The 13,831-nt window shown below is 32.2% G+C and overlaps 1 protein-coding gene and 1 pseudogene across 5 annotated transcripts in view; both read left to right on the top strand.

Annotated features, from left to right (window-relative positions):
* Positions 1 to 13,831, top strand: part of LOC145280080 (rho GTPase-activating protein 18-like) — a 312,700-nt gene that overhangs the window by 26,446 nt on the left and 272,423 nt on the right. The gene's annotated exons all lie outside the window — the stretch shown is intronic.
* Positions 9,080 to 9,197, top strand: LOC145280438 (5S ribosomal RNA; annotated as a pseudogene).

The following is a 13,831-nucleotide window of genomic DNA, read 5'->3' as shown; positions in this document are numbered from 1 at the left end:
TTTCTTTGTAGAAAAAAAAAAGCCGTCAAATCAATCCCGGGTCAAGCTGAAATAGCTACCAAGATTATGATGTCAAGTTTGTGCCCCCTCCCCACGCCATCTTCTTGGAACTGTATATGTGTGTTTTGAAAAGAATCCTATGAAATATAATCCAAAGAAACTAAAACTTTTCCGAAAAATCAACTTCCATCTGGAAGATTAACAAAAAAATAAACTTTTTTCTGTTTTTCTTAAAATTTTTAAATCTCAGAAAAGCCCTTCCCTCTCCTCCGCCAAATCGCTATAAAAAGGTGTGTGTATATACGACCCATGTAAATTATGCCTCCATGAAAAATTTGCTATCCTGTACTTTAAAGAACCTCCAAAATCTATTAAACTGTAGACGAGAAATAACAAACAACTGTGTTCACAAAATAAAACTTACTCTAGGATAGCGATACAAAATAGCTTTAAAACTAACAATAACAATAGAAAACAAACAAATAAATAAATTAAATAAACATGAATATACATAAACGATCACACATATGTGTGTGTATGTATATGTATATATGTGTGCATGTGTGTGTGTACACATAGGTATATTCATATATATAAAAAAAAAAGAGGGAAAAGATCTACTTTAAACCACTAACCTAGTTCTAAAACAGATCCTTTGTTCGATAAAATGCATGCCCATTGGCTGATAGGAGGGGGCGCGGTGGATACTAGAAAGCTGATTGGCTAACTAGAAATCCTCAACCTATATAAAAACAAGAAGCAACCACAAAATTCGCGCATAATCCTGACGAATCCTACAGTGGATGAAACGCAGAATATTCAGTGTAGCTTAATCACCATATATATTTTATAAATTACTAATATATATATATATATATTTATTTATATATTTTTTTTTTTGTCTAATAAGTGTACTGATATTTCAACTATTAAATTTTAAGTTATAAATTGTTTGCTTTTAATTAAAGATTATAGAAGTTAACTAATATCTGAAAGTTTGGTCGTAAATCTTGATACAAGCATAATCACAGAATTATTCAACCTAATCCTTTGGTCAAACATTCACTCTTCCGACATAACTTTCAAACACTACAAAGTAGTGTCTGGGGGTCATTTTTACCAAAGAAATGAGTTTTGATCACGGTTTTCTGCTATTAGATATTCATTTTTTGGGTATTCAATCTGAAAAACTAGTAGCAATGCAAAACTACACTCTAGTGTGAGTATACTTGTTGTATATCTTCATCTTAACCAAGACAATTGGAATCCTCCCTTGGTATATTCTCGATAGAAATTGGTTTGTAGAGTACAGAATCAGTGAATAATTTTTTTGTGACCAAAAAACCCCAACCACACAAAGGGGCAGGTGAAGCACTCTTTTAGCTTTGTTGGATATTACCTGTTGACATCCATCAGTCTACAAGACTATGGGGTTACGCCTGTAGAGATTGTGGGTGAACACCTGTCTTCTATGGCTGAATATGCCTATTTTCAATCTACATTGTTAGTTCCAGACATCGCAGGTGAAGGTTGGTGCGTCTTGTTGACTGGCCTTCCTGAATAGTCTTTTGGTTTCTGCCCGTCCTGCAATAGACCTTTCCTGAGTGGTCAAGCCTTTGGTTACCATTTGTCTCCAGATGTTACAGACTTTAGCTTTGGGCTCCCAGCTGGCAGGACCAATATCGTATGCTTTTATGTTGCGTTTGCACATGTCGACATAGCGTAGGTGAGGACGACTGATTTTCCTTTTGACAGTAGTAGATTCACTATAGAGAATGTCTTTTAGGAGTCACCCATTGTCCATGCGATGCACATGGCCTATCCAGTGTAGACGTCGTTGATGGAGGGTGAACCACAGCATTATTTGTAACTTTGTCTTTCTAAGAAATTCCAAGAATTCTCCAGACTATGCATGTGAAATGTGTTCAGTTTTTGTTCTTGGTTGCTATTGGTTGTCCATGCTTCATTGCCATATAAAAGGGTCCATGTAAGCGTTCGCTTTTGAGATGGGGAGATGTTCATTTTCCCACATTCAAATTGTCAATTTTGCAAGAGTGGTCCACCACTCCTGGCATTACCTAGAGATGTGATAAAACACTGGACCTAACTCACCTCACTTGATTAACATCGTAGTAAGGGGATCCAACCTTTTTTTTTTGTTTTTTCATTGTCTCCGAAAGACGGGATATTGATGAAATCTTATATTGAAATAAAAAAAGAAATACTTTAAGAAAAAAAACTTTCAGAAGTTTAAAACTATGCAGATCGGTAGAAAAATAAATTTTATTGCAGTGAAGTCATTTGTTTTATGTTTTATTTTACCGATTTCTGTTAACCATGTTACATGATTATTTGAAAAGTGTTTTTTTTTTAAATTTATTTTTTATTTTTATTATTACTAAAAAAAAAACTTAATTAATGTTTGCATTTAGAACAGATTGCAAAAGAAATAGAAATTCTCATTTTAAACTTAAATATCTTCAATTTAAAGCACTCGAGACTTTTTTTTTTTTTTTTTTTTTTTTTAAATTCAAGTTTCCGATTTTTGACTCATGTACTGAAATCTACCTTAATTTTTTCATTTTTTTAGGGACGTGTACAAATATGTATAAATATTCATGTCTATTTATAAAATAGTCATCCAGACACGTTTTTTAGTTTAAAAAAAAAAAAAAATATTCATTTTCTTTGCTAGACCCTAACGTTGTAAATATAGAATTAAAAACTGAATATTTTTAATTTACATCTGTGTTTATGCTATGTACGGACACACTATGTGAATTAAATGGCAAAAATAAAGTAATTAAAAACAATGAAAAAAGCTTTGAGATAAACAATTATATCTTTAAAAGAAATCTTAGCTATTTGCATATTATGAGTAAAACAGTTTTCTTTTGGAGAACTATTTACAATGTTTCAATGAAATGATACAAGCGGCTGCTTATTAATCCTGAATAATGGGTTTAAATGCTATAAACAATTGCTGATTAATCATAAACAATGGATTCTTTTTTGAATAAGCGTATTTGATTCGTTTATTCCCAAAATATTTTTCTTTTCTTTCTTTAAAGAAGAATTGTTTTCTTTAGAAACAAACAATACCGTATTACTTTGACTCCTAGTAATTTCAGTATTTATCGCTGGTCTTCACATAATTGGCAACTAAATTACTTTTTTATTAATATAATAGTTTTGTTTGTTAGTAATCAGATTTTTAAAAATTAAGGGCGTTTCTCGGAGCGAAGCTGAAATTACTGTTATTTATGAAAGAGCTTACATAAAATGGCATAAACATATTGACCCACCAGTTCTCTTTAGATCACCGAAGTTAAGCGTTGTTGAGCCTGGTCAATATCAGATTGGTGACCATTTGGGAATAGCAGGTGGTGTACACATATACAGGTGTGGCAATCATTATACATATCCAACCATTAGGAAAAATCATGAGTTACAGCACCACTTCTGGAATTCGGAATTTGTCAGTATTTCATATATATCTACTGGCATAGGCTGACTCAACCAAAGTGAAGTTATATAAAAATATGGTAGTGTAATACTAGCAGGATCTATGGAAATTCCACAGAATAAGGAATATATTTACGCAACAAATGTGTTTTGATACAGCTGATATTTTTCTACATAGCAAAAAGTTTGCCAGAAAAACTGACATGCAGCAAATGAGTTTATTAGTATTTCTATGAAGATAGTGTCCATTGTATTTTAAATATAGGGTTGACTCAAATGAGATGAATTAATAAGTACTAATACATGCTCAAAATAATATTGTGCTACATAGTTCAATACAAATAAAATCACATTGTAAGAGACAATCTTTAATTTATTTCTGTTCAGCACTTCTTGGCAGACAATATTTTTTTTTGCCCCGTTTCTTTTGAATGTTCCCTTAACATTTCGTCGACTTCTTTGAAGAATTGCTGCACATAGAAATTGAGTTCCTTTCTCACGCCCTTATAAAAATGATCATATATGACTTATAATATTTGAAAACGAGGCTACATTAAAGGGATGTCACTCATATTCTTGTCTAGGGTTGCCATATTGGTTTTTAAGATTAATTTTTGCAAATTTTGGTCTTTTTTGAAGCAGTTTGGCCTTCAAAAATTGTATCTAGCCTTTTTCAAAGTGTAACGGATGGCCTAAAGAAAGAACAAGCAGAATATTATATAGATTGAATAATTTTTGTAATGAAAGATGCAGTATTTAAACTTTGAATTGAACAACTGGCATGACAAAGAATTGTAAAAAAAAAAACGTGATGGGAATGGCTATTTTTACATCTTATGTTAATCATTTAATCGAGGAAGGGAAGAGGTGGAGATTACTTCATAGAGTAAAGTTAAAATTAACTCAAGTTGCTTAGGAGACAGCTGGAATAAAAATGCAATTGTGTAAAGCATCGACAGATGGAATAATTATTGAAATAAAATAATGCAAATAGAAAACAAACAGCATATTTAACAAATTTAAACAATGAAAGTTGAATATGCTCTTCCTTCTCCTCCTGTTACTACTGATGATGATGGCAGTTTATGTTGGTAAACGATTTTTGGCAGATATGAAGGCTGCTTCATAGTGAAGTTAATTACTGTTAATAATGATATTGATAATGCTGATGATGGAGATGGTTATGACTAAAAGTAAATTCTGAATAATGCTAAGTCGGTATTAATATTCTATGAAGTAAAAAGTCAGAAACTACACAAGATACTTTTACAAACTTTACATTGGATTAGGTGTGACTCTAACTTTATGGTACAAAAGAATATCGTGATACTAGTTTTCAACAGGGACTAAATTGATACATAAAAAACAATCTTTTATTTGTATTGGTAGTTGTTTAAAAAATCTGTAATTAGGTCAGCCAGTCTTATATTTCTTGATTTGTCTTTTTTTTAAATTTTTTTTTATATATATATATTGAATGTTATGTCATCCATAGACACTGTCTTGTTGAATAACAGCTCTTCAGTGTGACGAGATTGGCAAGTGTTTCGAGCAAGCATCAAGTTTATTATGTAGTAGATGATCGGTGTTCCTATCCATTCAGCCATGAATAATTTGTAAATAAGCAAAATGTTTATAAACACTCAATTACCAAAAGTGCTCCATTTGCTTACAGTGCTTTGCATTCTCTCTCTCTCTCTCAAACACATATATATATATATATAATATAAATTTCAGATTCGTTCAATTATGAAGCCTTTTGATGGGCAAACTTAGTTTGATTAGATATATAACTTTATTAATATCCCCTACATTTAAAAAATTTTTTGCCTTTAATTTTTTACTCTAAAATTAGTAAGCATGGTTATAATTAGAAAGAATTAAATATGGCGTTTAAATGTTATATCATTATGGGTTTAAAATTCTTACTAATACTCCAGAAGGGTTCCAATATATCAAGGATTTCCATTTCTTTTCAACAACTTTTATCTTTAATCCAAGAAAAATAATCTCCTGCTTTTTTTTTTATTTTTAAAGAAATATAAACTCTTAGTTGTATGGTGTTTTTACTACCATTTAACGAAACAAGTGTAAGGCAAAATATTATAAATAAAAAAATAAAATGGCTTCAGAATTTTTACTAATATATATATTTAGATATATATAATGCACATATTTTCTCCACCTTTTCAAACTATAACACCAAAACACCTTATTCTTATTGAATCTTAAAATATGACATTTTTAAATATGGTATATATAGTAACTTATTAGCAACTTGAGGTGTTAATTTGCATAAAATGGTTTCTAATAAATTAATATTCTGTAACGTACATTCGTAATTTGCATTTTTCTATTTTCTTGTATATATGCAATAGTCTTGTCAATAAAACGTCTGACGTTGCTGGAATGTTGAGAACAGATACTACACTTTTAAATATTTATTTGCAGAAATATAAAAAATTACATTTTACAAGAAATTAGGCACAAGGCCATTTAAGTGTTGGAAAATAAGTGTTATCGGCTATCCTTTTGTCATCACATAGCCAAAAGCTGAAGCAGCCATAAAAAATTTGACTAGGCGTTTTTAAATGAATAAAAAAAAACTACCAAAAAAACAAAAAAAACCTGATTTAATGTATATTATCTTTCAATGGGGTAATGATAGTGTAGTTTCAGTTCAGTCTGTGACCGTCCTCCTAGGCATTACATCCTTCTTTGGTAGGAGATATGTATGTTTGGTTATCATGTAATCCTTTTCCTATGGATTACCTTCATTTTTTTTTTTTTTTTTTTTTTTTTTTTAGCGGGGGGGGGGGTAAAGTATCTATTTTTCACTGGCTCATCCTTTTTAGGGGGTATCTTCCCAAGTTACCACCTCTATTTTGGAGAGGGGTGGTGTAGTATGTTCTGTTATGATGCCATCCTATCAGGCACTGCCTCCTCATTTATGGGTAGTTTAGTATTTATGTACATCCAGCCATTACTTTTTTTTTTTTTTTATTTTTATAATGGGAGGGTGACACCTCCCAAGCTTTACTATAATTTTTTGGAAGGGGCAGTATAATATATATCATTCACCCAGGAGTAACTTTTTTGGGGGGGGGTGTAGTGAAGGGCTTATTGTACTACCTTTTCTTCAGTCTTTTTTTTTTTTTTTTTTTTTTTTTGAGGTTGTATTCTTTTATTGTGATACTATCCTCTGTTGTTACTTCCTCCTTTAAATGTTATAGTAGTATGTGTTTGTTTGTGATGATATCCTCCCAGGCTGGTAAAAATATACAATAGATGAGAGCATGTACAGGGTATTGCATCAAAATCCGACACCCGACAAAAAGAAAACCAGGAAATAAAAGCAAAAGTTGTACATGCAGAGTCTTGGCAGTTTATTTAGCAATCGGGTTACATTTTTTTTTTTTTTTTTTTTTTTTTTTTTTATGGAACTGGCAGAGGCAACCATCTCAAGGTGGGCGATTTAGCAAATATGCTGTTACTTATAGTGGCGACCACCTTCAAAATGTTACTGTGTTGAGAGCAAGACCCTTGAAGAAAAACATGTGCTGGTGCTAGACCTTTTCTCCTCCACCCCTTCAAATACTGGTCATATCTAGATAATTCAGTTGCACTATATTACGTTCTGAGAAATAAATATTTTAAAAGGTCTGTGGATTTTATAAAATTAAATAAAACTCTTAAGATCATTTAAATTTCAACACTAGAAATCAGATGATTAATAACTTCAACTTTTCAATATTATATCAGATATGTGATGAAACAACCAATCTGTTTTAATATTAATATTTCTTACCTCTTGGCGCTGCAGCTGAATAAGGTATATAGTTTTTTGTATAGTTCCAAAGTACGTGATTGCTTCTAAAATACATCAGTATCATTACTATATAAATTGTGGCAGCCACAAAAAGGGAATGTAGCAGTAAGGTTCTATTATATTTTTGCTTGTGCACCATTTTATTAACTGATAAGTTTGCCGCATTGTCATGACCTTGTGCCTTACAATCAGCAAGTGGAATAGCATCACTTTCTAATGTTTCAGTAATCATTTGAGCAATTTTAGATTTTTTATCACTACAAATTTCAGAAATTCTTCTACAATTTCAAATTTTGACTCATGGCAAACTAAGTAACGTTTTCTCAACATGGGATAAATCTGGTGTGGAATCTATTATTGCATAGGATTTTGCAGACTTTCTTCCTAGATTTGCTGCTTAACAAGATCTGAACATTCTGCAATTTGTTTTCAGATGCATTAGAAAGGTAATGGATTTGCAGTCTTTCACCGTTTTCCTGCAACTCTTCTACTAGCACGTATTCCTTAAGAATGGGGTCCCAGGTCGAAAGCAACTCTATCAGACCTAAAGTTTCCATTATTTGAGTCATCAATGCATTAAGAACCCTGGAAAGCAAGGCTACATTCTCTAAAGAATAAGATAACAATTATGCATTTCCACTTCATTTTATTTATTTTTTAGATGATTTTCAGCACCTTCTTGCAATGACAGACGTTTCTCTAATTCACACGAAGCTAGATAGCATTTCTGATGGCCATGACTCTTTTCATGCTCGAAGTTGTCTTGAAGCTCCAAATAATAGTAGGAAATTTGCATGAGAAAATAAATTCATGAAATTTAAGAAATTCTGTTGCAAGTATTTCTACTCTTATCTCGGCATTACTTCTCATAGATTTTTATCCGCCACTTAACCGTCAATGTGTGGTCAGGCACTCTTTTGGAGGGTATCCATTCAGGTAAGATAAGATAGATTTCACCTATATATGGCATAATCACATTGACTCGCAAGTTCTTATTAGATCACTGAAATTAAGCAATGTTGAGCCTGACTCATACCAGATGAGTGACCATTTTGGAATACCAGACACTATATATATATATATATATATAAACGTCAGCAGCTCCTGCATCCCATCTAACGTCCAGCTGTTTTAACCTGGTTTTGCTGCTGGATCAGACTGGTTGGGACGAGACGGTGGCTCTACAAAACCAGCTTCACTTTAAACAAACTCCCAGCACAAGTTATCCATCATCCCTAAGATGATCAGATGGTCTGTGTCAGCCATATGAATAAGCTGAATTCCATCTTAGTAACCACTATGCAGTGATAATATATGGGTGCAAGCTTACTGGCATAATCCAAAAAGAATGCTCAAGTTGTGTACACGTTTAAAAACAAAACTTTTAAAACAAATGTTGAAAAAGAAATCGTTCACATGAAATTTTTTAGACAAATAGTTATATCCGGGTTTTTTCTCATTAGTGACAAGAACTGCTGCACAGGCTTTCAAATATGGGTTTTCTTATGCTTACTTCATCTGTGTTTTTAGCTCATTATCAAGTTTCCTTCGGATTCTTTGCCGTATCTTTGCGGCTCTAGAATGTCAATAAGGTGAATAGTGGTCAAATGAGAAATACATTGCAAGATGTATTTTAAAAAGAATGTGATTTGGAATTTTAAATTGAACAATTAAGATAGGAGAAAGTGGTCTAGAAGATCTAATGTCATATGATGTAGGATAAGTATAATATAAATGGTTTGGGGAGAGAAAGAATAAACAATGAAATCGAAAATTAGTATACATACATACAGCAGAATCATGTTGACGCACCGGTTCCTGTAAGATCACTGAAGTTAAGCAACATTGAGCCTGGTTAGTACTAAAATGGGTGACCATTTGAGAATACTAGATGCTGTATGTATGTGCTCTACGCTTATCTCTGGATTGTTTCCAGTCACTTCTCCTTGCCACTAGAATTGTGTACAACCGACTCGGGGAGGTGTGGTTTGGGATTACGCAACCTTTGCTTTACTACTATTATATGTGCAGGCACTCTTACGGGAAGTATCTGTCAAGATTGAACAAAATCCATTGTATGTGTTTTCAAATGTGTAAAACTATAAAAAAGGTCGGTTATTGTTTATGAACAAAAAATATATTGAAACTTGTTATACAAGAAAGCATTTAAAACATAATGTGCAAACTAACATCTTATCTCGTTCAGATTAAACGTCATGGTTATTTGGAGAAAATCTATATTTATTCACTTCCACGTGAGAGTGGTTTGGTTTCATTTCTCTGACGTATTAAACCTTTTTAATTTAATACTAAAATTCTAGTTGTGTTAACACCGTAGCTTAATCAATGTAGGACACAAGAATAATAAACACAAAGGGTTCAAACATAAAGAAAAGTCAACAACATTTACAGATTTAAAAAAAAAAAAAAAAATGAAATGTTATTGGGAAAGTAAATTGATAAGAGGGAAAGGAAAAAGGGGTGAAAGTTCAAGTTGGCTGCAAAAAAAGGTTGAAACTGTTTAAATACCGTATATTTCGGCGTATAAGGCAATCGTCAGATAAGACGAGGTACAAAATTGGGGCAAATTTTAAGTTATCATTAGGGCTGTGACAACAGCATATTCTTTTCATTGTTTTGACTTTTGAGTATATATCCTTTGATATCTTGTAAGCTTTTATATAGACGGATATGGTTCTCGGTTGATTAAGTGTCTGTGTAGGATATATACTAGAGTCAAAAGAATGAAAAGAACATTCTATTGTCACAGCCCTAGTTATCATATATCGGTTGTATAAGACGACTGCTAAATCATGAAATCATTTAGGCTAGAGATTGCAACACCCGGTATCGTATGAAATATTTTTTTTAAAGGTGACTTTTTTTTTTTTTTTTTTTTTTTTTTTTTTTAACTTTAAGGGTCGTCTTATACGCCGAAATATACGGTATGTTAAAATTATTAAAGGTTGGAGTCCTATGAAATAGATAAGAAATTTAATTGCATGATGAGATAATGTGAAATTAACTCCCAAAGTTCTTGACTTTGGATGGAACAATATAGAAGATAACTTGTACGAAAATGTCTTCAGTGGATGAAAATTGCAGAACTGCCCCCCCCCCCAGCAAATCGATCATATTGTATTTTTTGTGTGGATGGGGGTAGAAAGATTAATCAGGTGACAAAATTGTCTGGATTTTATATATATCTGGTCTAGGTGATGAGACAGATGGCCTTGAAAATGGTGTGATATCCATAGATGGGCAGGTAGGTAGTGGTAAGAGGGGAGATTGCCGATGAACTCTACAGAAAAATGATAAATAAAAAAATAAAAAATAAAAAATGCTTACAATAAAGTACTAGTGGGAACTGTGGAAATTCCAGTGGATTCTTTCATGTGTAAAATATTGATGTTGGCATCCTGTGAATGTTCAGCGTAAATAAAGATGTCCTGATATTGTACCTCTTGTTTAAACAGCAAAAATATTTATCTAAGCTAGCAAGGATGCCCAGCATAACCTGGTCGTAAAACATGCTTAAATATATTTCATTTATGCAGATTTCATATGTTAAGTTTCTATCGATTCTTATATTATAAAGTTGTGATTGCAAAAATATATCCACATGACTTAAGTGCATCAGCTTGAATAAGAACTGAAACCAAAACTTGTGAAGAAAAAATAAATATGTATACTAGCAGGCTGCCCAGCATTGCCCAGTTGCGAAATACACTTAAATGATATTTTGATTAATGCAGATTCCGTATTTATTATATTGGACCCATTATATGGTAATGATTTTAAAGTTTAAAAAAAAATGACTTGTGCGACACCACCGAGAATAAAAACCAAAACGTTTAGCTTATGATTTACTTTGATGTTAATGCCTGAGCTATGAAGACATTTTTGCTACAAGGCTAAAAATCAAAACGTGAACCAATAGCTATTACGTTATGCATACATATTTGTAATGCCATCCAACTTTCACCTGGCAAATTCCGTTTTCTTAATTTTCACACTTTTGCACCGATTTCCCCCCGGCGATATTGCATGGGTTCAAATACCCTATATATTAAGTTTAATGTCTGTGGACCAAAGACTGATAGTTTAGTAGGCAAAATTTTTAAAACAAATATATATATATATATATATATATATATATATATATACGCACGGATGCATAAATATATATAGAAAGAGGTTTGTGTTTACTATAACCTTTTTACGCAAATATTACGCAAGTATAAATAATGTAGAATATCTTCATGAATTTAATAACATAAGTTAACTAAAGATGATCATATATATATATATAATATATATATATATATATATATAAGAAAAAATGTGTATGTCTGCAAAAGGTCTTTTTCCGGCGGGTTCTCGAGGCCGTCGCTCATTTTTAAAACTTTTTATATGCTGTCTAAATGATAATATCTATGACTTAACAGCAGAGTCGCCTGTCTATTTAATTTGCCCGACTTTGAAACATTAAATATTCGACATTTTGGGATTGCCGCATGTTGCTTTCGTTTTTTGGTATAAAAGAAGCGAAACTATTTGAATCCCTGGCCCACGGCAAATGGTCTAGAAAGCGATGTAACATTTGGTCAATGTCGGCTTACCGTCGTCATATCAGATGGTTGCTTTCATTTCAAGACTAGCCACTCCCCTAATAAACGGGGAGCTGTTTTCCCTCCAAAGTTAGGTAAAAGCAAAAAACAAACCGGGTTATTGACCTCATTAAAAACTGTCCCGCAGAAAATGTTAACTGCTGAATAGCTATATATTAACTCTACGACTTCTACTTGACGTCATTAAGTGCGGGCACCTGTCAATTCTCTTAAATAAATTCAAACATCTTTCAGTAACTCATTATGGCTGGCCGAGCGGTTAACATGTCATGTTTTTTTCACATTTTATTTTCCAACTTCGCCTCAGGGCTTCGGGTTCAATCCTACCAACTTACCAAAACTTTTTTTTTTACACCCCGCTCGGGTTTTTTTATGATTTAAGAGCACACACACCTCGTAACACCCGGTCAACGCCTGGTACCCACGCTAGTCCCATAAGAAAACCGAAAAAACTAATAGGGAATTAAAATTAAAATGTTTAAAAGAATACGCAAATTAGCGAGATCTTGTGCAGATGAATGCAATTCCACGATCCATATATAAAGTTCTATTTTCTTTTTTTCTTAATATATAGAAAAGGGTTTTTAATATGAATATTAATACAGAAAAACAAAAATTTATAGGTGTGTGTGTGTATATATATATTTATTTATTTATATATATACTAGCAGAAGTACCAAGTATTCTTGGATTTTTTACCCTTCACCAGACTATCCATTCATGTGAAATCTTTATCATTTTTTTCTTTTACCTCCTATTCCCCTTACCTCACCCTTTTTTTTTTAACCAAGTAAGATCTGTGACTGACTTGTGGTTTCATTAAATACTTTTACATGCAAAATCCGATCCCGCATTTTGCTAATTCCTGCCCTCTGATGAGAAGGAGAGTATTTCTTCGAAACTCTGCGGATTAAGCTTGTGCTTCCTTTTTAAAATTAAATATGTTAACTCTTTTTCAAGATGTTTTTTAACATGTTTTATTAATCATTTGTTCATATATATATATATATACAAATACAAATAAACTCGAGTTCCTTCAGCTATCACTAAAACCAAAACTAGTGAAGAATTCTTGGTAAAATAACTTACTACAAGAAATGGAAGGTCACGACAGTCACTCGGAAGAAAAAAAAAAGCATGACACAGAAAAAATATGTACGCTGTCGTATTAATATATAGATTGTTTGTACACAAGTTGTTTTAAACATAGAACTAAACATTATTAAATAAGTTTTTGAGTTTAGCCTAATGAAACTCATAGTTCAAACGGGATAATGCTGCTCTTTTCTTTTTTTTTGTTCCAATATGATCTATCGGATGTTTTTTGGGGTATTTTATGTTCATGTCAACAATAAAATAATGCAGCAAAGAAATTTTTGAGCTGAGGATTAATAATTTTGTATTCGGACTACTTTTCACATCTTGGATGTTATTCTTACAATGTTTCCAGCTAATGTAACCTCCGGCCTTCTTTAGATGCGTCTTGTCAAAGTTAGAAGGAAGGAAATCTGTGCAGAATTTCAAGTGAAACCCTTTGTTTAATCCAGTGGTAGCTTACGATTTCATCAGTCTTGACCAGATAGTTTTAATTCATAATCGTATTCTTAGTATACTGAAGATTGAATCTTTATTCTCTAAAACTTTGATTTACTTAGCACTTATATCCGTTGCGCCACAGATCATTGCGAACAATTAGTATGAATGATAGGAATCTTAACCCTATTCTTGTTTTAGAGGTTTAATACTATTTCTACTTATTATAAAGATTTCTGAGTTCAACAAAATGCATCTGAAGGTTGCATCGTCCAAAATGTAAGAATATCCTTTTTATTTAAAAAAAAAAATTGTTCTAGTTTTTTTATTAGAACTAGTTCAGTTTTGCTTGTATTTGAGGGAATGGTCAAGC

This window comes from Euprymna scolopes, chromosome 7 (genome assembly GCF_053919585.1).
Source record: "Euprymna scolopes isolate OS-2025 chromosome 7, ASM5391958v1, whole genome shotgun sequence".
NCBI lineage: Eukaryota > Metazoa > Mollusca > Cephalopoda > Sepiida > Sepiolidae > Euprymna > Euprymna scolopes.
Note: the sequence above shows the minus strand (reverse complement) of the source record. Positions and strands in the feature narration are given on the sequence as shown.